Source organism: Emys orbicularis, chromosome 18, assembly GCF_028017835.1.
Source record: "Emys orbicularis isolate rEmyOrb1 chromosome 18, rEmyOrb1.hap1, whole genome shotgun sequence".
NCBI lineage: Eukaryota > Metazoa > Chordata > Testudines > Emydidae > Emys > Emys orbicularis.
The window spans coordinates 3,437,219-3,463,138 of record NC_088700.1 but is presented as its reverse complement, the minus strand read 5'-3'; the positions used below and the strand labels follow the sequence as shown (position 1 = coordinate 3,463,138).

Here is a 25,920-nt window from a genome sequence, read left to right as displayed (position 1 = left end):
GCCGCCGGCGGGGGGGGCGCGCCCCCGCCCTGCCTCCACCCCCAGCTCTGGGCCCGGGCCAGGCCGGCGCGCGCTCCCGGGCGGCAGGGCCTGCGTGGCAGCCGGGGCGGCGCGCGCCCGCGTAGGGGGAGGGAGCCGAGCAGGAGGCGCGGGCCCGGGTGGGGGCGTCGGGAGCGCGCGGCGAAGTTGTGTCCGGGACTCGCTGCCGGGGACTCGGAGCGGGGCTGCGGGACTCGCCGCCGCGCCTCCAGCCGCAGGTAAGGGGCCGCCGCGCAGCCCGGGGCTTGCCCCAACGTCCCCTGCTCCCGTGGGGTCACCCTGACCCCGCGCGCCCCGCGGCGGGGCCCTCCCGGGAGGCAACAAGTGTGTGAGGGTGTGTGTGTGTGTGGTGTGCTCTGTCGTGTGTGTGCGTGTGGGGTGTGCTCTGTGTGCGCCGTGTGTGTGGTGTGCTCTGCTGTGTGTGTGGTGTGCTCTCTGAGTGTGGGGGTGTGTGGTGTGGTGTGCTCTGTTCTGTGTGTGTGCTGTGTGTGTGTGTGTGTGGGGGGGTGGTGGTGGTGTGCTCTCGGTGTGTGGGTGTGCGCCGTGTGGGTGTGGTGTAGTGTGCTCTGCTCTGGGTGGACTGAGCCCCTGGGACCAGGCATGGGGGCTGGCCACCGTCCTGCCTGGGCCGGGCAAAGGCGCGTGGCACATGGGCTGGCCTGCGGGGGCCCGGGGAAGGCCGGTGGTAGGGAGCATGTGGACTGGCCACTGTCTTGCAGGGCCTTTGGGGAAGGCTCGTGGACTTGCTGCTGTTCTGCAGGGGCCGGGGAAGGTCCATGTTGCAGGAGAACAGGACTTGCTGGTCTCTCCTTTTGGGACACCTGTCTCCATTCTGTCCATTTTTTTTTAATGTATTTAGTGGCCAGGTTAGGGACCGGCTTGGGTGTAATGCTCAGGAACAGTATTCTGCAGTCGTTCCCGCTGCTGGTGTCTTTGTGTAGCATCCAGGCAGGGGTTTGTGGTATCATTAGGAGAAAAGGACTAGAGTCATAGAGTTAGACAAGGAAAAGTCCTCTGAGGACCTATTGCTTCTTCCCACCCTCTACAGAGCTAGTGTGGGGTTGTTTCCTAATGTATATTTTTGTGCTTTGTTCATTCTAAATGTTCCAGGCAAATAGGGCTTTAACCACTTCCTCTGGGAGACTAGTCCATAACAGACTAGATTGGACAGTGGTTCTCAACCAGAGGTCTGGGGTGCCCTGGGGGACCACGAGCAGGCTTCAGGGAGTCTGCTAAATAGGGACAGTGTTAGACTCACTGGGGCTCAGGGCGGAAAGCAGAACCCCACCACAGGGCCTGAAACCCAGGGCTCTGAACCTCATAATTCGGTGTTGAAGCCGAAGCCTGAGCAATGTAGCCTCACGGGGGCCCCTGTGGCGTGGGGCCCCAGGCAACTGCCCTGTTTGCTACTCCTTAATGCAGGCCCTGGCTTTTATATGCAGAAAAACAGTTGTTGTGGCACAGGTGGGCCGTGGACTTTTTATAGCATGTTGAGGGGGCCTCAGAAAGAAAAAGGTTGACACCCCCGGACTAGAACTCACTGTCAAGAATAGTATCATAGTGTCACAGAGTAATGTGCTAGTGGACTGGGAGCATGTGGACATCAGTCTTAATGTAGGGGAAAGAAACAATATAAATATCAGAGGCAGAGAGAGGAGGAGGAGATAAGTGATCTTTGAAGAAATTTGAGAAGTGTTGAGCGATAGTGCCACGGCTCCCTTTGGCCATGTGACTTTCCCCGTTTACTGCAACTCTTGATTTTGGGACTAACCCATATCTGGACAAATCTGAGAAGAGTTGAAATGACACCAAAATGCAGTTTTTTCCTCTCTTGGATGGAGGTTTGTTGATCTATAAGTGCTGTTAGGAAAGGTGTTAGTAGACAACATTGCTTCTGGAGTTAAGCAAGGTTAAAATTACTCTAAAAATAGGGCTATTTGTGTGGTTTTATGTGGGTTGGTGTCAGGTTGCAGTTTTTTTTTTTTTTTTTTTACATTAGAGATGGTGGTGCTGCCAGATACATATGCCTTAGCCAGTGGTTCCCACATATTTCTATTCTGATCTGGAAGAGAGAAATCACCTCATGGAATAGGTCCTCCACTATCCTCTAAAACAGTGGTTCTCAACCAGGGGTACGTGTACCCCTGGGAAGTGCTCAGAGGTCTTCCAGGGGGTACATCAACTCATTTAGATATTTGCCTAGTTTTACAACAGGCTACATAAAAAGCACTAGTGAAGTCAGTACAAACTAAAATTTCATAGACAATGATTTGTTTATACTGCTCTGTATACTATACACTGAAATGTAAGTACAATATTTATATTTCAGTTGATTTATTTTATAATTATATGGTGGTAATGAGAAAGCAAGCAATTTTTCAGTAATAGTGTGCAGTGAGACTTTTGTATTTTTATGTCTGATTTTGTAAGTTTTTAAGTAAGGTGAAACTTGGGGGTACACAAGACAGATCAGACTCTTGAAAGGGGTACAGTAGTCTGGAAAGGTTGAGATCCACTGCTCTAAAATCCCTTACCTTCTCTACTGCCTTCTCTTCTGTGGGCTTGTGGGCCATGAACAGAGCTCTGCAATCACTGGTTAGTCTATGGACTCTAGTCTGAGATCTTTTCTACTGCCAGACACTTTCCATTTGGGGACTTTTCTGTTTATTGTTTTTTAACATTCTGCTGAACATTTTAAGGGAGAGGAACCTAACTAGTCTTAGAGTGCTTTATTTTATGTTGTTATTAAATGGCGTATAGTTTTTCTGGAATAAAATCAGTACATTTGGAGACACAAAATCTCTCTGTAGTTGGAATATTTGATTTGGGCTGAACAGTGAAATGCCATTTTCTTTAACATGTTCTTCAATCCAAAGTGTGATTTGCACTATTTTAGAATGATGAACAGCTTTCTAAACAACTCCATCTGTCTGTGTATTTTTATCAATGAGAGTTCTACGGTATTTCACAGAATAAATAATCTGATAGGAAATACTATGACAATTGAAAGTTCGGTGATGCAAATTCCTTATATGAACTTCTTCCTGTCCTCCCACTGTCTCCTTTTAATATTTTATGAAGCAGTACAAGGAAACATTTAATGTATGTGACATTTACACTGTGTTGATATTTTGACATATTTCTTGACACTGAGTCAAACTTTTATTGTCAGAATAATTTTATTCCTGTGAATTTTCTGTCTGAGAACCAAGTTCTTTTTTGTTTGTGGAATTTGTTTTAGGCTAGGGCTGTTGTACTATTTCCTATAGCTTACATTTTAAAAATAATGGGGGATGGGTGGGGGAAGCCTTCACTGTAATGGAAGAGAAGTATTTCCAGTGAGAAGTGAGATTTCAAAATGCATGTGATTTTTTTACAACCCAAAGAGGAACTCATTAGTACAAAATCAACATTTTTTCCTCTGTTTTAATAATCTCAGTTATGGGTACTAACATGCAAAAACAGTCATCCTCCTTCATCTCCATGAAAGAAATATAATTCAACTAAGGAGAAGAATTCCAGGAAAAGAATGTCAAAATAACTTGATTGTGGGTTTTGTTCTGGTTACAGTGTTCTAAACTGTTCAGTTTTTCATTAAAGTTTATGAAATTTCAGTTTTGTTTAGTTCTGTGAAAAGTGGGCAAAGTTAATAACAATTCAAAACCCCTATGCCCATGTCTGCCCTGGAAATTGGGTTTATTTATAACACCTGCTTTTCCCCTCCTGCCTGACAGTCACTGTTCAGGTGTATGTCACAAATTTATACTTTGTACTGAATACTTTTGGCCTAAACTGTCTTTTCTAAGGCTAGGTCTACACTACCCGCCTGAATCGGCAGGTAGAAATCGACCTCTCGGGGATCGAATTATCGTGTCTCGTCGGAACGCGACAATCGACCCCCGAATCGACGCTCTTACTCCACCAGCGGAGGTGGGAGTAAGCGCCGTCGACGGGAAGCCGCGGAGGTCGATTTTGCTGCCGTCCTTACAGCGGGGTAAGTCGGCTGCGATACGTCGAATTCAGCTACGCTATTCGCGTAGCTGAATTTGCATATCTTAAATCGACCCTCCCCCCCCCGTAGTGAAGACCTGCCCTAAGTGCTCCCCATAAAGGAGGAAGAGCAGCAGTAGCAAATTATCTGAAACTTATGTTTGTGATTTACCTAACTAAGTGCTTTTTGGTTTTATTCAAAGATTATTGATGTCTTGAAAGGCTTTAAATGGAAGAAGAACGAGGAGTACTTGTGGCACCTTAGAGACTAACCAATTTATTTGAGCATAAGGTTTCATGGGCTAAAACCCACTTCATCGGATGCTTGCAGTGGAAAATACATCCGATGAAGTGGGTTTTAGCCCACGAAAGCTTATGCTCAAATAAATTGGTTAGTCTCTAAGGTGCCACAAGTACTACTCGTTCTTTTTGCTGATACAGATTAACACGGCTACCACTCTGAAACCTGTTTAAATGGAAAATATTTCTTGCACTGTGTGGTCTAGTCACATAAATTATATAGTACAATATAGTACTCTGAGCACCGGACTAAGAGCCAGAACCTCTTGATTCCGACTTTTCCTTCAACCTCTCCACCTCAATTTCCTCATCCGTAAAATGTGAATATTTCCACTCCAAAATGTACTGTGAAGATTAATTAGGTGATATGCATATAGAACTTTGAAGATGGGAGGAGCCATAAGTGCTAAATATCTTTTACCTCAAGGCACTGAAAAATTGATTTCAACAAGCAAACATAAAAAATCAGACAATGTAAACTAGAACAGTCAGCAGGGTAAATAGGGTAAGAAGTGAAAAATACAAACATCTTCAATTTATGTTTAAAGCAAGAAAAGTCATCAGTGTGCATGTTGGAAGGGATGAGGGAGTTGCATTACACAAGAAAAACACAAGCAAAAGCTGAACAATGAATTACAGAAATGTAAGATGTAATACCGAGCAACAAAACAGTCTTTAATGAAACAGTCTTTAGTTGGGGGACACAGCATCTCAGAAACCAGATTAGTTTTATAACTATATGTGTGATTTAAACATTTTCTAACTTAATGCTGTTAGATTTGCATGACGTGGAAGAAGCAGTTCATGGCTCTGACAGCTGTGAAACTTGGTTTCCTCTCTACCAGATCAGAAATCAATGGAAGTTCATTACAGAAAACAGGCTGGCTTTTAATATTTAAACAAACTTTCCTTTTTGCATTGTGGCTTATCACTAGGAGGTTACTCAACATGTTAAGGTCAAGATAAAAATCATGTATTAACATATTCAGTGTAAAATTCTAAAGATGTTAAGAATTTCAGTACATTGATTGTACTTCATAGAGAGAGAGGCATGATAGTGTGGTCTGAGCAGAGACTTAGGAGCCACTACTATTGAAGTCCAGTTCTATTTCTGACACACACTCCCCCTTTTGCCTTGGAAAACCATTTAACCAACCTTTGTCTGTTTTTCCCATGTATATATGGAAGAAAATAATTCAGCATTGCTTACCTACCTAACAGGGTGGTTTTGTTTAAAAAAGAAAAATTGCTTGTACAGCTCTTTGAAGATAAAGTTCTAAGTTTTTTTTAACCAAACATAGGAAATATATTTAATAGTAATAAACTCTATTGTACATAAGTCTTTCATGCCAATATAAATTTCGAAAGTGGGATGGATGTTTAAATGTGAGGTTAGTCGTGAACACCATTGTTAGCATGTGGATCATTTTGGGAGTAAAGTGGATGTCACTAGCAGCTTTCAGCTTGTAGCTGCCAGTCACCTGGACACCATGTGTGTCTGCTTGTGAAACACTTTCAGCTAATTCTGGCAGCAAGTAACTTCATTCTTCTGCTTGGGATCTTAAAGGGGAGGACTTCTGAAAAACTCACCTGTCTGCTGCATAAATCAGGTGCTTCATAAGCTACAGGTTCCTATGGGACTAGTTTATTTAAAGACAGTAGCAAGGAATCTTAAAGAAACATTTTTGGGAATGCCCAGGGTGTTGATCCACTACTATCCATGTTTGATGGCATAAATGGACTCCAAATATTTAGATTTGTCAGAATCAAGTACTAGTATTGTGTCTGTTTGCCAGATAAGGTGAATTTTTTTAAGGTCCAGTCGACCATTAGTTTAACTTCCTGACACTGTGTTTAGAGAGAAGTACTTTGGGCGTGATCTAGCGAGCTGATGTCTGCTTTAATAAGATTCTTAATTTAAAATTTAAACAAAAAGTCAACATGGGGTAAACATCCGATTTCCTTTCTGTCTCTATGTGCAGCAACATCAAACACTAAAGATTTATATTTTACATAATGTTGATCCAAAGAACACCCAGATCATTTTATCTTTGGTATGAAGGGTGGAATCTACATTTCTATTCAAGATTTCAAAAGGTTATGTGTTGTTAAACTGTGCAAAGCTCAGTTAATATATAAAGTGCATGGATCCTTTGGCTATGTCTACACGACAGCTTAGGTTGTTATGGCTTATCTCGCTCATGGGTGTGAATCAACCCCTCCCTCCCCCCAGTGACATAAGTTACACCAACATACGCGCTGGTCTGGACAGTGCTATGTCAGCGGACAAGCCTTTGGATAGAGCATCTTCACAGACATGGTGCAACAGTGCAGCATGTGTAGACAAGCCTTTTAATGTCCACGTGGAACAGAAACGTTTTTAAGGTCTCATCTGAAAGCTACATTGGAGGGTATGTTAAGAAGTTGCCTTTAAAAGATCAAGAGGCCTCCAATAGTCTTTGCTTCTGTAATTAATCCCATTAAACTTTAACATGTTCTCTCCATATCGCCATTCTATTTGCAAAGTTTATAGTACAAACGCACAATAATACTTAGTACATACCTGCTGCTATTCATTAGTAGATCTCAAAAGTGTTTGAGAAGGCTGGGTAAGCATCCCCAATTTACAGTTAGAGAAACAACAGCAAAGAGAGGTGAGGACCTGTCCAAGGTCACACGTGCTGGGAACAGAACTCAGAGTGCTGTCTTCCAGTCCAGTGCCCTTGTCTCTGGACCACACTGTTCATACAAGTTCTAGAACAAATTCTCAGAGGTCCCATTACAGACCCTTGTTATGAAAACAAATTAAGAAATAGATATTCCTGTACCACTTGTCTTTAAAAGCCACCAGCTTTCTTCAGGAAACATTCAGGCTGCAAAAGCTATATGGTTCTGCTGGGACTTTTTTGTTACACACCATATGTATTCAGCCAGAACTGTGTTGGGAAGCTTGCAAGTTTGTCTCCCCTTAGTCCGTGAGCAATAATGAGCCATTGGGATGATGCATGGAGGAATAACCAACATGGGAATGTTTAGGTTGGACTTCAGCAAGGAATTACTAACAATACATTGTGGTAGTTTATGGAATGGTCTCTTCAAGGAAGATGTGAGATCACTATTGCAGGGTTGTTCAGACCTGGACTAGACAAGACATTAGAGCATTTTCTTTAGGGAGCAGTTGTTCACTGGCTGGAAATGATCTAATAGGTCTTTTCCATTTCTAAATTCTATGATTCAGGTTATATTTTGATATCTTTAATCATGGAGACAGGTATTTTATTGGGTGTAGGAGAGGGGTATGTATTGAAATAGAGTGGTTGTGGTGGCCCAAATGATAAAGTTCCAGACAGTTTATTAGTACATAACCTTTTGAAATCTTGAATACAAACGTAGATTAAAAACTGCTCTTAAAGCAAAACTCTACTGTGGCAGATTCTAATCCCTACATTTAAATTATAGAGTAAATCAATATTTGTTTAAAAGTGCCTTAAATAAAACATGTATAATAAACAATAACTAAATAAGAAGCTTCTGTCTTGATTCTTCTGTAGTGTAGGAAATGGGGAATGAATATCCTACTTGAATGCGTGGCAAAATAACTCTAAAAGTTGTAAGACAAGATTTCTTTAAAAGAAAAACTAAACCAACAGCTTCCTGATGTTAACTGTGGTTCAGACATGGCAGTTTGTATAGATACAAATCTTTATGTGGCTGAGCTGTTCTTTTTGTATCTTGGCTTATTTTTACATGTGAATTGTTTTGGATCAAATTAAGATTACTTTACATTCTAACCTGGGCTGAGTAGTTAAACATCTGTACCTATGGTGCCACAGTTTTACATGCCTGAGAAATCTCTGGGGTTCAGTTTTGGTTTTCGAATACATTCTTTAATGTCCAAAATAAACTAAAAGATCAATTTTCATATTTTTTAAAATGTAAAATAATTTCTAATAATGGACAGTATTTAACATAGCCCACACCTTGCAATTAGAACTATCATGGCATAGCACAACTACGTTAGAAATTGTATTTTATTAAGTGGGACAGACGTTTTTAAAGTTATTTATGCAATGTTTACTTTGGTTTGGTGCTACTTTAAGTGTCTGGTATCATCATAGATTCCAGCCAGTGAGCAGCTGCCTGTCACAGATGGGAGAGAAAAAAAATTTCCCCCTTGCTGCTTGTTTCCAAATAGGTTTTCATGCAAAACCAACAGTAATATAATGAAAGCATCTTAGTCAAATTCATATTTGCTATTATTTATTTAGATAAGGCAGGCAACAGACCATTTCTAGGACAAAATATTGGTGAACTAAAATAAAAAGATCCTCCTTATTTACTGTCATTCTGATTAACCTTAAAGTGTCTGCAAATTTTGTTAGTACAAATCAGTCTGTGTACTACGTCAGTAAATTAGTCAAATCACATGTTAAATACTGAGTAAGACCTAGAAACTTTGTAAAATTGTTGCCATATGCTTAGAAGTAAAATGTTTCTGTCTTGCAAGGCAGAGTGCATTACTTAATACATCTTTGTTAAGAAAGTAGATTTAGAAATACAGGTGACTTTATTTAATATTTATTTTGACACATTGACACATTGCCCAGAGCTGTTTAGAAAAAGTAATTCTCATTTGAAATGCAACTGGTGTCTCTACAGTGACGGTGTTACTGCATGTATTTAATATTTTTTCTTTCCATTCTTTTGCAGCACTTCTTGAATTATGTCTTATGATTTGGCTATGTTTTGCACAAATGAAGATGATACTGTGTTCTGTTTTTGTTTTATACAACAAGGTCAGATAGCCTGGAGAATTCTCAGGGAAATGTGTAGCAAATCCTTCTTTATTAACACTGACCTGTGCAGTAGAATGCAGACTTCAGAGGAGCAGATATGAAAATTGAGTATGTTCATGATTTTTTAATTGAATCTCTTGCTCTGTTCAGCATTTTGAGATTGAATGTGAGAGCTCACGATTAAAAAAATGGATAAATTATTTTATATTCATATTTTTAAAATTGAGTTAATGCACAGGACTGCATTAACTGAGTCTTAGATCATATGTTATAGTGATCTGATATGTTATTTTAATATTTGTGAATTAATACTACCTGACAATAGAAAATAGTGAAAATAGTTGTCAGATACTTGAACTAAACAAATTCACCAGTGTCATGAAATGCAGAAAATTGTAACATTTATTTTTTTAAAGGTTTAAATAATACTTGGCATATATGTCTACTTACTTACCAAGTTGGAGAGTTGTAGACTGGAATCCAAGCAAGTTCACCCATAGCTGCTGCCTGTCACTGCCTGCCTCTGAGTCAGCAGCCTGCTCCTGGCTCAACTGGTGTAGGATGACTCAAGTTCCAGTTTTCTCTCTTTCCATAGAGCCAACTGTCCTCCTTGTGACCAGAGAGTAACTCTGTTCATTGAGTTTGAAGCCATAGTGGGAACTTAAAATTGAAGGACGAGAGAGTACTCTGGCTAGACTCTGCAACTGGTGATTCCTTTTTGGAATTTAAGCTAAAAAATGGATTGTAACAACACAGAAAATTGACATGGTTCATCAAAGAGGAAAACTGCCCTGCAAAGGATTTATAGAAAATTGGGTTTGTGCCCTCTTAGCTTCTGAGAGGTTTTTTTCCCTTCTGCTTCCTCCCACCCCAAATTAATAATAAATACTACTTGTTTTTTATTTAGAATTATCAGGAATATCAAGTCCCTGGTTTTGCTGGAGGACTCTGGGAATCTCAGGATGTGTGTGTTTTGTGAGCTCTTAAAGGGATGAAACTATAGAGTTTTTACATTGTTTCTCCCAAGTGTTTATCAGGAATTGGACTAAAATGGTTGTTAAAAACAAACACCAAAAGAAGTTTAACAGTCTGACTAAAAATGCCTTCCCCTCTCCGCAGCTCTGCTTTCATTCTTTTGAGTTGTGATAATTTCACTAGTTCTTCAGCCACCGTAGAGTCTTCAAAGGGAAGTGAGACTTACATTTCTAATGGAGAAAAGAAGCAGAAATGTTATTTGTAACAATCTTTCAAGCTTTTTTATACAACATCAAGAGTCTGAAAATGAATAGCCTTATGTCTTTTCACTTGCAGGTCAGCTTTAATCAATTTGGAAAATCTAAATGGTGGCTTTGAGCTATTACTACACTAAGAACCAGTGCTGCCTTGTGTGGCAGGCTGTATATACTAAAGTCACTGCTTTGTAGTAAATATGTTCTCTGTGTTTTCATAATCATTGTACTTAGAGTAAGTGCTTCTTGGTGAGTATTACAAATCTGTTAATCTGTATGGTTATTTATACGGAAATTTTTAACTCACTTGAACTCCCTACTTCCTTCACAGATCAGCTACTCAATTTATAGCATCTTGTCAGTTGTAAGAATGTTACCATCCAAGAGTAAACCGTTGGTACAAAAACAACAAGGAGTCCGGTGGCACCTTAAAGACTAACAGATTTATTTGGGCATAAGCTTTCGTGGGTAAAAAACCCACTTCTTCTTGGGTAAAAAACCCACTTCTTCTCCATGCATCTGAAGAAGTGGGTTGTTTACCCATGAAAGCTTATGCCCAAAATAAATCTGTTAGTCTTTAAGGTGCCACCAGACTTCTTGTTGTTTTTGTGGATACAGACTAACACGGCTACTCCTCTGACAGTTGGTACAGTTCTCTACCTGTGTTTGCTTTAATTCTTGGAACACTAGGGAAACCTGTTGCCTATTTTGTAACTTCTTGAGTGAGATTTATTTTAGTCTCTGCTTTGTTCTTTAAGGGGGGCTTTTATGATGATTTTTATTAACAGTTTTTGCTCGCACAAAAGCAGGAAAAGGGGAAAGGCAAGGGCAAGAAAAACAGCAGCAATTATATCAACAATCTCTGAAAAAGACCATTAATCATGTCACAACTGTTTCAACTTTTGCCATGTATGCATCGATTACAAAGCTTGAAAGAAGAAAATGGGTGAATTCAGTATTTGTTATAGGAAATGCTTCCCCTCGCCCTTTTCATCAGGATAAATCTTATAATGCTTCTATAGCCTTTAAAAAAAAAAAAAAGTTTGTCAGAACTCTTAAGGTTATCTTGTGGACACATGCTCATCTGTGGGAAGGTTTGGATTTTAATAGTTACGTAAAGGAAAGGATTGTTTGTTTCTACAGATGTTCTGTTGGACTATTATTAAATAGTGCTTTTTAATTAAAGTAAAAGCCCCTTCCAACTCTACAGGGTTTCAATATGCTTATTAAAAGAAGGGGTTGAAAACTGTGCCTAGACAGAGCTTTTTCTTAACGTTTCCAGCCTTTGCTGTTCACCACTGCTGGTGCCATGGTGGGAATCCTAGTGGTAGGCAAGCTGCTGGCTGGCCTTTTTTACTGCTGTCATCTTATTCTGCCCAGAGTGTCTTTGGAAGAAGTAAGGACAAGCAGGAAACATGTCACACAGCAGTGGTTGCCAGTATCATGTCTACACTGGTGCGTCCACTGTTGCTATCTGTAGTGGAAGTACAATGGTAGGAAATTCTCAGAAAAGCATAGTGTAGACAAGGCCAGAGAGGCTAAATACTTCAGTATTGAACTGTATTTCTTCAGTTATCTGGGAATGTTGAAGTGTAATCTTCTGGGTTTTCCCCTCTCTTATGCTTTTCTGTTATATCTGTAAGATGAAGCTTCTTCTGGCAAAAGCAGGTTTCAGCAACTGCAACGACTCTTTGAGGATCTAATAAGTCCCCCAAGGAGCAAGTGTTCTAGTTACACTTTCCTTTCCTCCCAGAGGAAAACTGTGATTCATTCTCATGGAGAAAAGCAACTCTTACAACATTTTGGGTAAAACATACTGTAGATCTTGGTTCTTAATGGAATTGTACTGTAACTTTTTGAAAGACAAAATCAGCCCTTTGGAATTGGCTGTGTTGTAAGTAAGTCGCACTGCAGTGTTGCCTTTAGTATAATTCTGTCTCTGCAGAAACCTTTATATTTTGTTTGCTTAGGCATTAAAAACCACCAAATTGGTAATAAAGGAAATGAGGACTTTGTATCTTTGGATCAGGTAATTCAGAATGACTATATTCATTGCTTCAGCACCACTTGCTCCAAACAAGGAGATATTCCATCCCTGCTCTGCTGTCATATCCGGGCAAAACTGTCAGAGTATCTACAGTTCTGTAGGATTTTACATTTTTTTAAAACAATGATGACATCTCATATGAATTTTGTGCTGGTGACAAATGCCAGATTGGCAGCCCTGCATACTGGAGTCCTCTATCCATAGGAGAAGCATATGTGGCATGAGCAGCAGTGCAGATTTCCCATAAGGCATCCTGCCAGTGTGTCTCAGTCTTACTTTGAGGGTCCACATGTGAGGGTGGCAGGAAAATTCATTGTCAGTATCACTTGACTTCTGGGAGAAATTGGCCAGCTAAGTATAGGCTGAAGGGAAGTTGGGTATAGTTCATTTGCATTTATAGAACAATACCTCCTACTTCTATCCCCCTGCAAGAAAATCCCAAACCCACTCTTTCTGCATATGTATGTGTAGTGTATTGCTGTAAAGTATATAAAAAGTTTCAGCTGGTTGGTTCAGTATTCTGATCACACCAATCTCCTCTGACCTAGACAAAGCAGTCACTTGCCTTCCCTGGTGTTTGGTTGACATTGGGGCACAATTGAGGGTTAGCTGGCTGATACTCCAAATGGATAAGAGTGAGGTGGTGTCAGTCGGTTGGGGGAAGCAACAGTAAGATGCGGTGAGGATAATATCTGCCATTTAGAGTGTGTCCGCTATTTGTTGTTCAAGATTGTATCGAGGGGCCAGGTTAGTGCTCCTAGATCACCAAGCAGCAGAAATGGCCTCGACAACTTTCCTTCAGGTATTTGTTGCCAAGAGGCTGCATTTGTTTAAACCTTGTTGATGTCATCTGTGTTTTTTCACCTTGACACTATTGCCACAGAGCGGGGCTACATTTTTTTTTTTTTTTTTTTTTAAGTGAAGCTGGTGCAGAATTGCTGTGAGCTTATTACAGAGGTACCTTGGCTCAGGCTACCAGTTGGTTTCCTGATCAACTTTTCACTTGGCTTCTATTTGAGGCATGGATCATCATAAGTTTGTACAGTGACTACCACAGTGAGGCTGGGATCTCTAGGTGCTGCCACAATGCAAATAAATAATTTTAAAGCCCTGAGATTCTGGGCCCTATGTACTCTCTCCCCATGCTGTGCTGTCACATTTGAGATCAGCAAAGGTGCTCAAACTGGAACCGCCTCAATATAACAATGAGGAACATGCTGGCAGAATATTCTCTGTGAGGTCCCCTTGACTTTAGAACTCACTTCTCCTTTTCCTGCCTTGGTCTGAAATAGTCTGAATCTGTTGACTCGTGGCTCTGAGTTTCAGAAACCACATGGCTATGTAAAAATTTTCCCCACCCTTTCCCAATTAGTCACTTCTTTCCTGAAGTATCAGATATCCTACTATTTATTTTTTTAGTGAGTGTAATGCTGACCATAAATGCATCTTTTTGAACTTAACTTTGTAGTTCAGTGAGTTGAATTCTTTTAGCAAATACTGTATTGCGTGGGACTGGGAATTGGTTTGCATACGAGGCAGTATTGAGTGGATGCCTAATATAATTTTTTGTTTTTTTAACAAAAGGAAAACTATTAGATGACATATCAGTAAGACTGTAAACTGGCTCATTTTCTTAGCTGCTCCATATGAAGTCTAGCAGGGAGTTAGGATTTCAGTTTCCAGCTAAGAGTTATGGTTTTAGTGAAGTTTTTCATGATAATTTTCTTTGTGGGAAAGGATTTTTATAATATCTGTTTTTAAGATTTACCACAACACAATGTACCATACTGTAAAGCTATAGCTTGTTAGGTTATTAGTACCTCACAGCTATCAAGACCCAGCCATAGGCAGCAGTGATTAATTGCATGATGATGTACTGGCCACATGTACAGTCTCTAGTAGTGTACTTGAACCATTAGCAGTCAAATTGCTCCTGTTTTTTTTTAATAACTGAATTGAACTTCTCACTATTTGAAAGAGGCAATTAAAAAAAGTACACTAAAAATGAAATATTTTGCTATGGTTCTCCACATACATTCTCTGCTTCACTTTTTTCTGTTAATAAGTGAAGATTTTTATTGATATACATCCTTCATTTTTAATTGATCCTTGCAATTCATTTAATTGATCCTTGCAATACCTCTGTAAGGTAAGTAGTAGTATCCCCATTTTACAGATGGGGAACTGAGGCACAGATAGAATAAGGCCTGGTTTACACCTGAAAATTAGATTGATCTAGCTACATTTTGTACCCTGTGTGATGTGGTTAAGTCAACCTAACCACGGCTGTATAGACGCAGCTAGGTAAATGGAAAAATTATTCCGGTAGTAGAGGTGGGACTATATCCCAGATCTCTTTACTCCCCTGTCCAGTACATTACCCCCAGGACCATTCGGACTCACAGATTGACTTTGGTTTACATACATGTATTGTGAGATATATATCATCTTAGAAAATGTTATTCACACTTCATGTTGCTGTAAGCACTAGAATTAAAAACACACAAACAAACCAAAAAACAAAACCTTGAATGGGTACTTAATGAGTATGCATGGCTTTTGGAGAGAGTCAGCAGAATGGGTGAGTCTGTTTTCCAAAGCTGGTGAAAGACAGCTTTGTCTGCATTCAGCATTTGAACCTACAATACTGTAGTCTGTGTCGCAATTGGGGAACATTTGCTGAAAGCAGGAAGTCTCGAGCTCCAGTCTAGTGAGTGATATGGACATACCCAGCATGCAGAAGTAGCTGAACTATGTGGTAAGATTGGGTCCATAGGAAGGAACATAGAATAATGCCTTACTACATCAAACCAGTGGTCCACCAAAACAGATCTCTGTTATGAAGACGTGTCTGGGTATGAATTTCACTTCAGTATAGTAAAGACGATGATGAGGTTGTAAGGTGAGTGGTATAAGGGTTGATTTTAGTCCTCCTGAAGGTTTGAACAACTGCATATAGGACTGATTTAATTTTTTATGCTTGATACTATAAACATAGGATTTTAATAGTTTAAAATTTAAAATTGAATAATCTTAACTTGCACAAAAGATGGAATGAGGGTCTCTGATGTGATGTGGAAAGAAAGACTTGATGGAGTTTAAGTAGCACTGACTAATGGAATTGTGAAATAAGAGGATAAATAGATGAAACCTCCATTTTCATAGGCTCCAGTTTCTGAAATGCCAGCATATCTGAGTTTTGTATGCCCCATGGCAATCCTTGTGCTCTAGAGTGTTGAAAAGGCTAGGCCTGGATAGTTCGCTGTATGATACCTCTTCCTTTTCATGCTTGTGGATGACATGTTTGTCACTGGGGTGGCTTTCTTTCTGTTTTGACTGACAAATTATCTGTTAATCCAAGAAGAAAAATCAATGCAGAATAGAATGTGTTTTCACTGGTAGCTTCAGCAAATCTTGAATAAATGTGGCAATATTTTATGCAGTACTCCTAACCAGCTAGTAAATATTCTGACTTCACTACTAAACATTTTCTATTTATCCTAATATCTCATTCTTTTGTCTGTGTTCCTCCTTTCTCATGCATTACTAAACATCTATAAATCACTGTAGTAATCCACATATTTATTTTGCGACTCTGTCTAGTGGTTAGAGTAGGGCATGGAGTCAGGACAGATCTGTTCTGTTCCCAGCTCTGACTCTCTCTATGACCTTGGGAAGGGTTATTTAATAGTTCTGTGCCTTACTTACCACTGTGTGTTTAATAATGCCTACCACACAGGAACAATAGAAAGTATATCTGTAAAACACTTTCAGATCCTTCAATGCATAGTATTGTATCTTGAGGGATAACCCAAGAATCTCATTGGATGTCCAGACTTGAACCACGCAAGATATCTGATGTTGTGTAATTGTTTCCCGTAAGCGTAAAAAGCTTCAGTTTCATCCTTCCTTGCAGAAGAATCTAGCTGGCTACATTGTTCAGTCTCTTCTATCAGTTACTGCTATTAGTCAAAAATAAATTAATAAATATAACAAAATTATTTGGAAAGAATTTCGCAAAAAAGGTAATGCAAAGCAGTGTCAGGCTCACATTTGCTTTTGCACTATCATATCCACTATTTAATTAATTTCATTGCAGGAAATTAAATAGGAAAAATAGTAAAACTGCCTCCAGGTGAAACCATTTTAGCACAAAGCTGGAGTTGCATCTACAAATAAGGTACCTGTATATGGCTTTTTGATCCATCAACTTTGTTAGAATTAAAGTATATGAAAATGTAGGACTAAAATCAATAAACTTAGAAAATATGAGAGAGATTGTCTAATAATTGCTGACCATTCATTGATTAGATAATGACCAGTAAACATTTGGTGACTAAATAAGTTGACTTTAAATTAGTTGTTTATATCAGTTTTATTTTAAATTGTTTGATTTGTTCCCCAGCTGTCACTACTCTTTAATTTTATCTTTGTCATCTTAGCACTTAGGCTATGTCTGAACCTGATTTTAAGTTGGGTTCATGTTTGTGACATGTTACTGGGTCAGTTTTCCCATTGATTCCTATGGTAGCTGTGCATACTTTTTCCATTAGGGCTAATGGGGGATGGATGCTTAAAACCTTCATGTTTTGGAGAAAAGAATACAACTTGTCAATGGTAGAATCTGTCTCTCTATAAAATTCTTTCTCTTGATAAGTGGTGTTGCTTTACTCAGGCATTTCACAGCTGTTAGCATGATTTTCATTGAGTACAGAGTTTTAAAATAAGGTAAATATTTAGGGCTTCTTTTGAAACAAACTGGCTGTTGTATTTATGCAAATGTGTAACAGCATGCAGCTGCCTGAAAATGGTGATGGATTGGCCCATGGTGTAATTTCTCAGGTGTGTTCAGGAGTATTATTGACAGAGATTGATAATGTCAAGAAGGTTATTGGAAAATTAACTTTCACTCAGCTGTCAGGGGAGAAGGTAGCTCAGTTTCTGATGTAATATGGCCATAGAGGTAGTTACTGCAGAGAAGTGTCTGAACGTGGGTCATCTTGGAGGTATAAGACCTGCAGCGTTTGTAAGAGAAGGGACAAACGGCAGTGGGAATGTGTAGCTATTGCCCTGGTGAGTAAAACCTCATTTTTCTGGATCCCTAAAATAATAAATATGTACCCCATGCTACATAAAGTAGCAGTGATCTGAGATCAATGCTTGTGTCTAGGCACAACTATCTTGGCAGTCAAAGGAGGTTGGGAAGGAAATACCAGGGGTAGACAGGGTAGTCAAATCTTTTTGTTTGCCTGCCCCCCCCACCCCCCCAAATCAACGTAAGGGCATTACTGACTGACTCCACAGATAGTACGTAGCTTTGTGCTACTGTATTGAGAACATTTGTATTAGAATTAATGCAAAATTGTTGCATGTAGGGCAGAACATAACACAATATGCTGTTTGTCTGTTATGCATGCACATTTATTTATAATTTTCTTTAAAGGTTGATGATTCTCAGTTTCTTTGCAGAACATTATGTGCAGACCTTTCTGTAGAAAAATTTGACTTGATTAAAAAAAGACAGTCTTGTGAATCCTGAAGGAATTTGGGCATTTAGCCCAGGAAGGGGAGAGTCCCCTTCTCTGCAAGAACTTAAAGTTAACCCTAGTCATCAGTAGAAGAAGTAATAAAAGCCACTGTGCAGACTGCAGAAGGATCACCTCATAGTCTCGCTCTAAAAAGTATCAGTGTGTGACCCTTATTCTTTGAGAATAACTTGTCCATATGGGCAAGGAATTGTATTTACTTTAAGGCAACCTTATTGTTCAAAGTGAAACACAACTGTTAATATAAAGTTAGCAAGAACAGTAATTAAAAACTGGTGCTGTCAGTTCCAGATGTGATGAGATGCTTTTGCAGAATATATAGGAAAATCGATTAACAATGATTTTATTCAGGAGATAGCACACATTTATAAATTAGTATACTCTTATTGACATATATTCTCAGGAAAAAAAGTCTCTAATTAGGTTTTTTTTATTTAAGGAGAAAAAAGTTTAATCTTTTTACACAGGCAAAAGTTTCTGCTTCCGTTTGGCTATTAGTTGCAGGATCCAGATGCTGCGAAAGCTATTCTTGCAATGTTAGCATCTGGCTGCTTTGCAAGTTTTGCATATGCTTTTATGAGGTGGTTTTGAAGTTGCCTTTGGATTTGAATCACGTGATTCTTCAGACTGTCTGACTTGCATAATTCTCAACATCATTTCCTCTTACTTTTGATTATGAGAAATGTAAATACTTCAAGCTATTCTGGCTTATTTGAAGTTAAGTGCAAGTATGTTTTCTATTCCTGCCCTTAGCCTTTGGCAGAGTCCCTCTGCAGCAGGGCAGGTATCCTGGCTCCTGGTTTCTCATCCCTTAGAATATTCATGTTATGGGGCCACAAACTGAGTCCATGGGCATAGTGATTAGATCAGGGAACTAAGAGTCAGGACTTCTCAGCTGTCTGCCCGTCTATGACATTGACTCACGGCCTGAGCTGTGGTACTTCTTTGTGCCTGAACACATCTGAGAAATTACAACAATACTTCATAGGTGTGCTGCGAGGATTGCTTAATGTTTGTAAAGGGCTCTGAAATGGTTCATTTCAAAGGGGCTACACCCAGGCAAAAACGGTATTGTTTATTAACACTAGACTTTTTTAGGAAGATGTCTTAGCGTTTAGTATTAATACTATTGTATTTATTGAGATCAGCTGAGACATTTAATCTTAACAGTTCCTAGATTAAAGTTTTGGGAGAGCAGGGGTAGAAATTGATGGAAGGTCCTCCTGTACGCTGGAGCTGACTGCTCTTGTTGATTCTCTAGAGTCTGTGTTTTTTTCCTAGGGAATGTTATATAAGGCCCATCTGTTTGCTGAGGCTTTTGCTTGAGAGTGCTAGTTGTATTTGGTTTGTATTTGGATAAATGGTTAGGGATGTTGTGCTCTTTATGGTGGCAAACTAATTCTGGGGATTGGTTTAGATACTGCACCTTTCATGGCAGTACGTGGCTAATACTGATTTCAGTTTTGTTTTAATGATATTAATGTGTCTAGCAGCCTATGCAACAAGGTCATGTTATATAAATAACATGTTTACAGCCTATATTTAATTCTTCTGTTAATCAGAAATGCACAAATTCTGAGAATGGTAACAGAAATGTGCTTATATAACTTGGCTTCAGGCTTGAAAGCTTTATTCTATTATAAATTAAAAGGTAAGCATGTTGTTGCATGCTTGGTAACCAAGACAATAAAATTCCAGATAGTTTTAATATGGGTGTATATTAGTTACAGTAGTAGCATGGGTTGTCTCCTGCTGCTGTTTCAAAGAATGTGAACATTTGTATAGTGGATATCTATATGGAGTTCAAGGTTGCACAGAAAAGCACTTGAAAGGCCCTGTTGTCTCAATTTATCTGTAATATATAGGTCCTTTAATTTAAAAAAAAGAAAAGAAAAAAAAAGCAAAGCAAGCTGTTTTGTAAAGTTGCCTGTGGATGATGTATTATGTTTACAATATTAAATCTCTTTCAGAGGAACTGATGTCATTTTAAATGCACTTGATGGCTACTCATGCTCACTGAATTTTAAATGTGCATATATCTATGTATCTACATGTCTTAAATATACATATACCCATTTGCGTGTGTGTGTCTGAGAACAGAATAAGAGGTAAGAATAGTATAGTTAGCCTGATGTGAAGGCACATTGATCTCTTGTCACATTGATTATGCAGTCATAACTATAAATCACTAAGTGCTCTTGGCACTGATCCTAGGATTCTTTAATGGGAGCCACGTGAAACAATCTTGTAATGAATGGTGTAAGCTACATTTAAAACCATATTCAGGAGACTCTTTAAAAACAGTTATATCTTATTTCAGTTGGGCCCAAGTGCTAAGGAACTCATTTTGCAAGTGATTGAATTAAAAAAAAAAGCATAAACACTTCCAAATCAAAACCTTCCTCCAAATCCATATTGTAAATGGCAATGGGGTAGGTGACCGACACAAGAAAATGATGTTTTATAAGTCTTCTAGAGAAAAATAAGGGGAGCAAAAGGAAAGCGGTATAGGACAAAATACAGATCACTCTGCCTGAGAAATAGCCTAAATTAGCTTGAGTTAACCCTTTCCCGTGTGGTGAAGAAGGGGATGTGTGTTTGAGAGGCGAATAAGGACTAAAATACCAGGGGGATATTTATTAGTAGAAACAATAGGCCCATTAATAAACAGAAATTAATAAGGATTCAGATATGGCAGAGATATTAAACACCTTTTGTTTAAAGGAAGATTTTTTTTTTCTTTTTCTGAAGAAAAGTAGTTTGCGCAGTTTGGGTGCCATTCCCTTGGGATGCCATAAGGGTCTATGCTAGTGCATGCCATGCTGGTTTGTGGCTTTGGTTTTAGTTTACCCCCCCCCCCCCCCAATGTAAATATAATTTATAGTGAGTGAATACTGTAGATGGAAAATGTGGACATGTACAAATTGGGTGGTCTGGATGATATGCATTTTAAGGGAGTTAGCCAACAAACTTTTCCAACTACTGATAACTCTTCTTGAAAAGTCATAGTGGGCTGGTTTGGTACTGGAAGAGTGAAGAAAAGTAAATTGTATGACCTGTCTTCAAAAGAGAAAATGATCTGTTGCTGAAGCAATTGTAAGCAAAGGGTGATAATAAAGATCTGTATATTAGATTGTTGGGAGAGGTATAGGAGTGTATTGAAAGAATCAGTGCTGTATCCCACTTTGAACAAATGCAAGCTAATGTATATATGGGAAAAAGTAATCTGTAGCATAGATGTTCAATGGAAGGAAAAACCTGCATGCTGAAAAGAGTGATAATGGACTATGAAATAGACATGAGTAAGTAATGCGATGGATAAATTCAAAGCAGAATTCGGTTGCATATTCCAAAGCATTCTGCCACGGAGGTGAGTGGCAATAGTTCCTCCCTTTCTGGCTCAGGTATGACTGCATCTAAAAAACAGCATTTGGCCCTGGGCATCTCATTACCAAAAGATGTGAAGATTCAAAGAAAAGCAACAGAAAATAAGGGGGCTGGAGAAACAGACTTATTTCTGACGCATAAAAAGTGGCCTTTACATTGTCCCTGGCTGCGTATACAACACTTAAATAGAGAATGAGACTTGTTGGCAAATGTTAATGACCATTACAATACCGTCACCCAACAAAGTAAATTAAAAAAAAAAAGAATATCAAAATCACTCCCCCAGGCGGATGGCTCGGAGAAGTGATGGACCTTAACCTGTGACTATGAACTGGACAGCAGGGTCTTGGGCTCTGTTGGGCCAATAAGAGGGAAAAAAATCCAAAGGTAGGGGCTGTCCACTGACTATGTCCCGGCTCCAGGCCCCGTATGTATAAATCTAAGGATTTTCAGCAAGTGTTTTCAAGCTGACTAACTCTGCTGTGGCGGCACGTATTGTAAGGAATGAGATGGCCTCTGGGGTAGGAAAGATTAAAATGTACAAAGCATTAAGAAAGCTAAATATACATAGCTTGATGGACATAAGTTTACAAATATTTGAATGATGTCATGGGGATGCTTTCCTTCAATTGTTTGTATCATTTTCTTAATTGGTAAAATGAAGATGATGATAGTTATGTAACTACTACACAGGAGAGTGCTGAGGACTGGCAAGTTAAGTTTGTAAAATGTTTTGGATCTGAAGTACTTTTATTATTATTACTTTTAAAACGTGGTACTTGGTCTTTCCATAGTTCAAACGGTGATAAATAATGGAGAAAACTATGACAAACCATGCTATTTTTTAGAAGCAAGTTGGGTTTCTTGGGGAGTTCTTCCAGCTACTACAATGTAGACTGTTCAGTAGTATTTCTGTTGAAAGATTAATCTCAGTGACTAATGTAAACCTTGAGCTGGGGGTGAAGAAGGATTTGAAACAAAGTGGGAAGTTTGCTGCAAATATTTAAATATTGGCAAGTAACATTAGTTCTATTGACATCTGTAGTGAGTGGCTCTGAATAGCTCTAAGGGCAGCGCTTCAACGTGGTTTGTGTGATTGTGGCTCTCCCAGCGCTCTAAAAACACCACCTCCACAGGTGCACAGTCTCCACTGGCGCTTTACAGCGCTGAAACTTGCTATGCTCAGGGGGTGTTTTTTCACACCCCTGTGCGAGAGACTTGCAGCACTGTAAATTGCCAGTGTAGACAAGTCCTAAGTTTGTTGACTTAATGTCATTTTTCTCCTAAGTATGGAACAGTGAATTACAATGGCTGTCACCATTTGTTTAATGAATATCAGTTTTTGACATAACAATATGAAAAAAGCTCTAGGGTTTTCAGTTCTTTAACTAAAGTGTTCTCAGTTAATGAATTTTGATATCTTCAAGGAAACAGTGCTCAGCACTCTAGCTGTTGCAACTAGTAAAAACTACACAAAGTCTTAACACAACCTCATCTGCACCTGCTTTCAGGATAAATTATTCTAACACTCATAAAATGGGATGTGTGTGACTAAAATACTAAAAAGACTTCAGTTCTTTGCTTCCAGTTAAGGGTCTGTCAGCTTTTCCATTATAAAGCTTCTCTTCTCTCTTTTTTTTTTTTTTTTAGGGGTTTATAACTTGCATGTAAAATTTTTGCTGAGGGCTGAGACTTGGCTTCTGCATTTCAGCCTGGCAGCAGATATTTACATATTCATTATTTTTCAGATAGAAGAAAATTAAAGAAATATTTTTTTTCATTTAAATATTTCACCTTGCGATGTACATATGTAACTCTCATTAGAGGTAGTTACCTATTTAGGTGAGACTCCACTTGGAACAGTAAAGACAAGACTGAATGAATGCCTTGTTACTCTGGAGCAATGGTTCTCAACCAGGGGTCCGGGGCCCCCTGGCGGGCTGCGAGCAGGTTTCAGGGGTTCACCAAGCAGAGCCAGCACTGGACTTGGCTGGGGCTCAGGGCAGAAAGCCGAAGCCCCCCCGCATGAGGCTGAACCCCTGAGCCCCAAGCCCTGCCACCTGGAGCTGAAGCCCGAGGAACTTAGCTTCATGTGCCCCCTTGTGGCATGGGGCCACAGGCAGTTGCCCTGCTTGCTACCCCCTAACGCTACTCCTGGCTTTTATATGCAGAAAAACAGTTGTTGAGGCACAAGGGGGCATGTGTGGAGTTTTTATAGGATGGGGGCGGGGGGAGAAGCTCAGAAGGAAAAAGGTTGAGAGCCCCTGCACTGGAACCATTTTGATCTATTGGGTGAGTTCATCTGCTTTTCAGTCTTGTCACCACATATATTTACATTGACTATAATGATTGATGCCTTTTTTTGTTACTTATTGGCTTCAGAATGCACACTTTAAAAACTTCTTCAACTTGAGAGATTGAGACAGTTGAATTTTGCCATTCTAGTTCTTTAGAGCTTGTGCCTTTGGGGAATAATAAAACTGAATTAGACAATATATTAGCTGTAAATTTTAGGAACTGTATCCATGAACTAAGGGTATGGCTACTCTTGCAGATGTAGAGCGCTGTGAGTTAGACCCGCCTTCGGAGAGCGCAGTAGGGAAAGCGCTGCAGTCTGTCCACACTGACAGCTGCTTGCGCACTAGCGTAGCCACATTTGCGGCACTTGCAGCGGCATTGGAAGCGGTGCATTATGGGCAGCTATCCCAGCATGCAAGTGACTGCAATGTGCTTTTCAAATGGGGGGGTGGGGTGGGGTGGAGTGTGTTGTGTGTATGTGGGGGGGAAAGAGAGTGGGGTTTTGGGGGCTGAGAGCATGTCAGGATGCTATCTTGTAAGTTCAGACAGCAGCAGGCCCCCCGCCTCTCTCTCTCTCTCTCTCTCTCTCTCTCTCTCTCTCTCTCTCTCACATACAGCATTCCACACTAATCTGTCTCGGAGCACGTAAGCAGCTGGCTGTCAGAAACGGAGCTTTCAAATGGCATATACGCATTCCTACAGCAAGTTCAAAACAATGAGAAGAGTGGCCACTTGACTTAAGGGGATTATGGGACGTTTCCGGAGGCTGATCAGAGCGCAGTAATGCAACACCTCGTCCACACTGGTGCCGCGGCGCTCCAGCGGGGACGCAGCAAACGTTATTCCACTCACCGAGGTGGAGTACCAGCAGCGCTGTAGCCGCGGAGTCAGAGTGCTCTATGTGTCTTGCCAGTGTGGACAGGTAGTGAGCTAGGGCGCCTGGGGCTCCTTTATTGCGCTGTAATTCGCAAGTGTAGCCAAGCCGTAAGATCACCGTGACACAATACTAACAGGCATATTGTAGGGAGACCCCAATAGCCTTTACACAATCTTCATACTGGTTAATAATGTATCTCCTTGGGTTTTGCAGGTGTATGTTATTCATGTTGAGTTGTATTTTGGAAAGTACTGTACAACTTCCTCTGACATTGTTTTAGGTTGGGTTATTGCTATACCAACAAGCCCCGTAGTGTAGATGCAGCCTACACCAATAGAAGGGGTTTTTCTGTTGGTGTAGGAACACCACCTGCCTGAACAATGTTAGCTATGTCAACGGAACCACTCGTCCGTTAACATAGTTGGGTTCATGCTGGGGGTTATGTTGGCATAGCTCTGTCACGGGTGTAGTTTTTCACAACTCTGGTCAGCATAACCATGCCAGCATAACCTTCAAGTGTAGACCAAGCCCTAGATTTTCAAACTCTCAGTTGATATGTGTGAGCTTCATGTTTGACAGTTTTTGCCTCGAATTCCCATGTCACTTTTTCTAGCTGTTAGTAAGAAAGAATGCATAGTCCCTGCTCTGAAGAGCTTATATTCTTTCTAATCAGTTTCTCATCACTGTGGTATAAAATCCACCTTTACATATGTGGTCTGAGCTTAGTCTCTTTAAGCAAAATGTTTGCTAAATTGTATTTTCTTACTCATTTCTTGCAGAATTCTCTCCTATCTAATGCATTTCAGTGGCATGTCTCAAGTTTTCTCCTTCAACGTCCCTATTAATAGTTCTTTAGTTTTGGCAGGTGTGTATTAAACGTTAACACTCTTTTCTTGGATGTTAAACTGCTATTTACTTATGGTAATTTCTAGTCATTTTAAGGTGATTGTCAAGAGAGAGATGAACTGAGGAGGAAAAATTTGTCAGGGATTTACAGTAAATACTCTCTGCTTTTGGAAATGCTGTCAGAAGTTTGTTTAGGTTCAAGTGAATTTTTGTAATGTGCCAGACAGAATCAGTCTGTTATAATGAACTGGTCGTGTACTTCCACCAACAAAAAGGGAGGGTGAGAAACCAAAGCCTGCTCAGGATTTCCTATCACCTTGTAATACAGAAGGGGGGGGGAGTATGCTGTTTAACCTAGCCTGTAATTAGGTTCTACATGGAAGCATATATTACTGTGCTTGCGTTGCCAAAGCACTTCAGTATGATAGATGAGATTTAAAGGTTGATCTGACTAAATTGCAATGAGAATACTAACGACAAAAATATTTCTGTTGTGAAATATTCCTACCAGACATCGTGGCTATGGCATAAATGCTGTAAGATAATGGACAATAAAAGTCACTCG

The 25,920-nt window shown here is 39.9% G+C and overlaps 1 protein-coding gene across 2 annotated transcripts in view; it reads left to right on the top strand.

The window, feature by feature from the left end:
* The first annotated feature begins 207 nt into the window (after positions 1-207).
* Positions 208-25,920, top strand: part of NEK6 (NIMA related kinase 6) — a 104,172-nt gene continuing 78,459 nt past the window's right edge. For both annotated transcript variants that reach the window (XM_065418755.1, XM_065418753.1), the window contains exon 1: positions 208-257. The gene's annotated coding sequence lies outside the window, so the exon portion shown is untranslated. The remainder of the gene's footprint in view (positions 258-25,920) is intronic.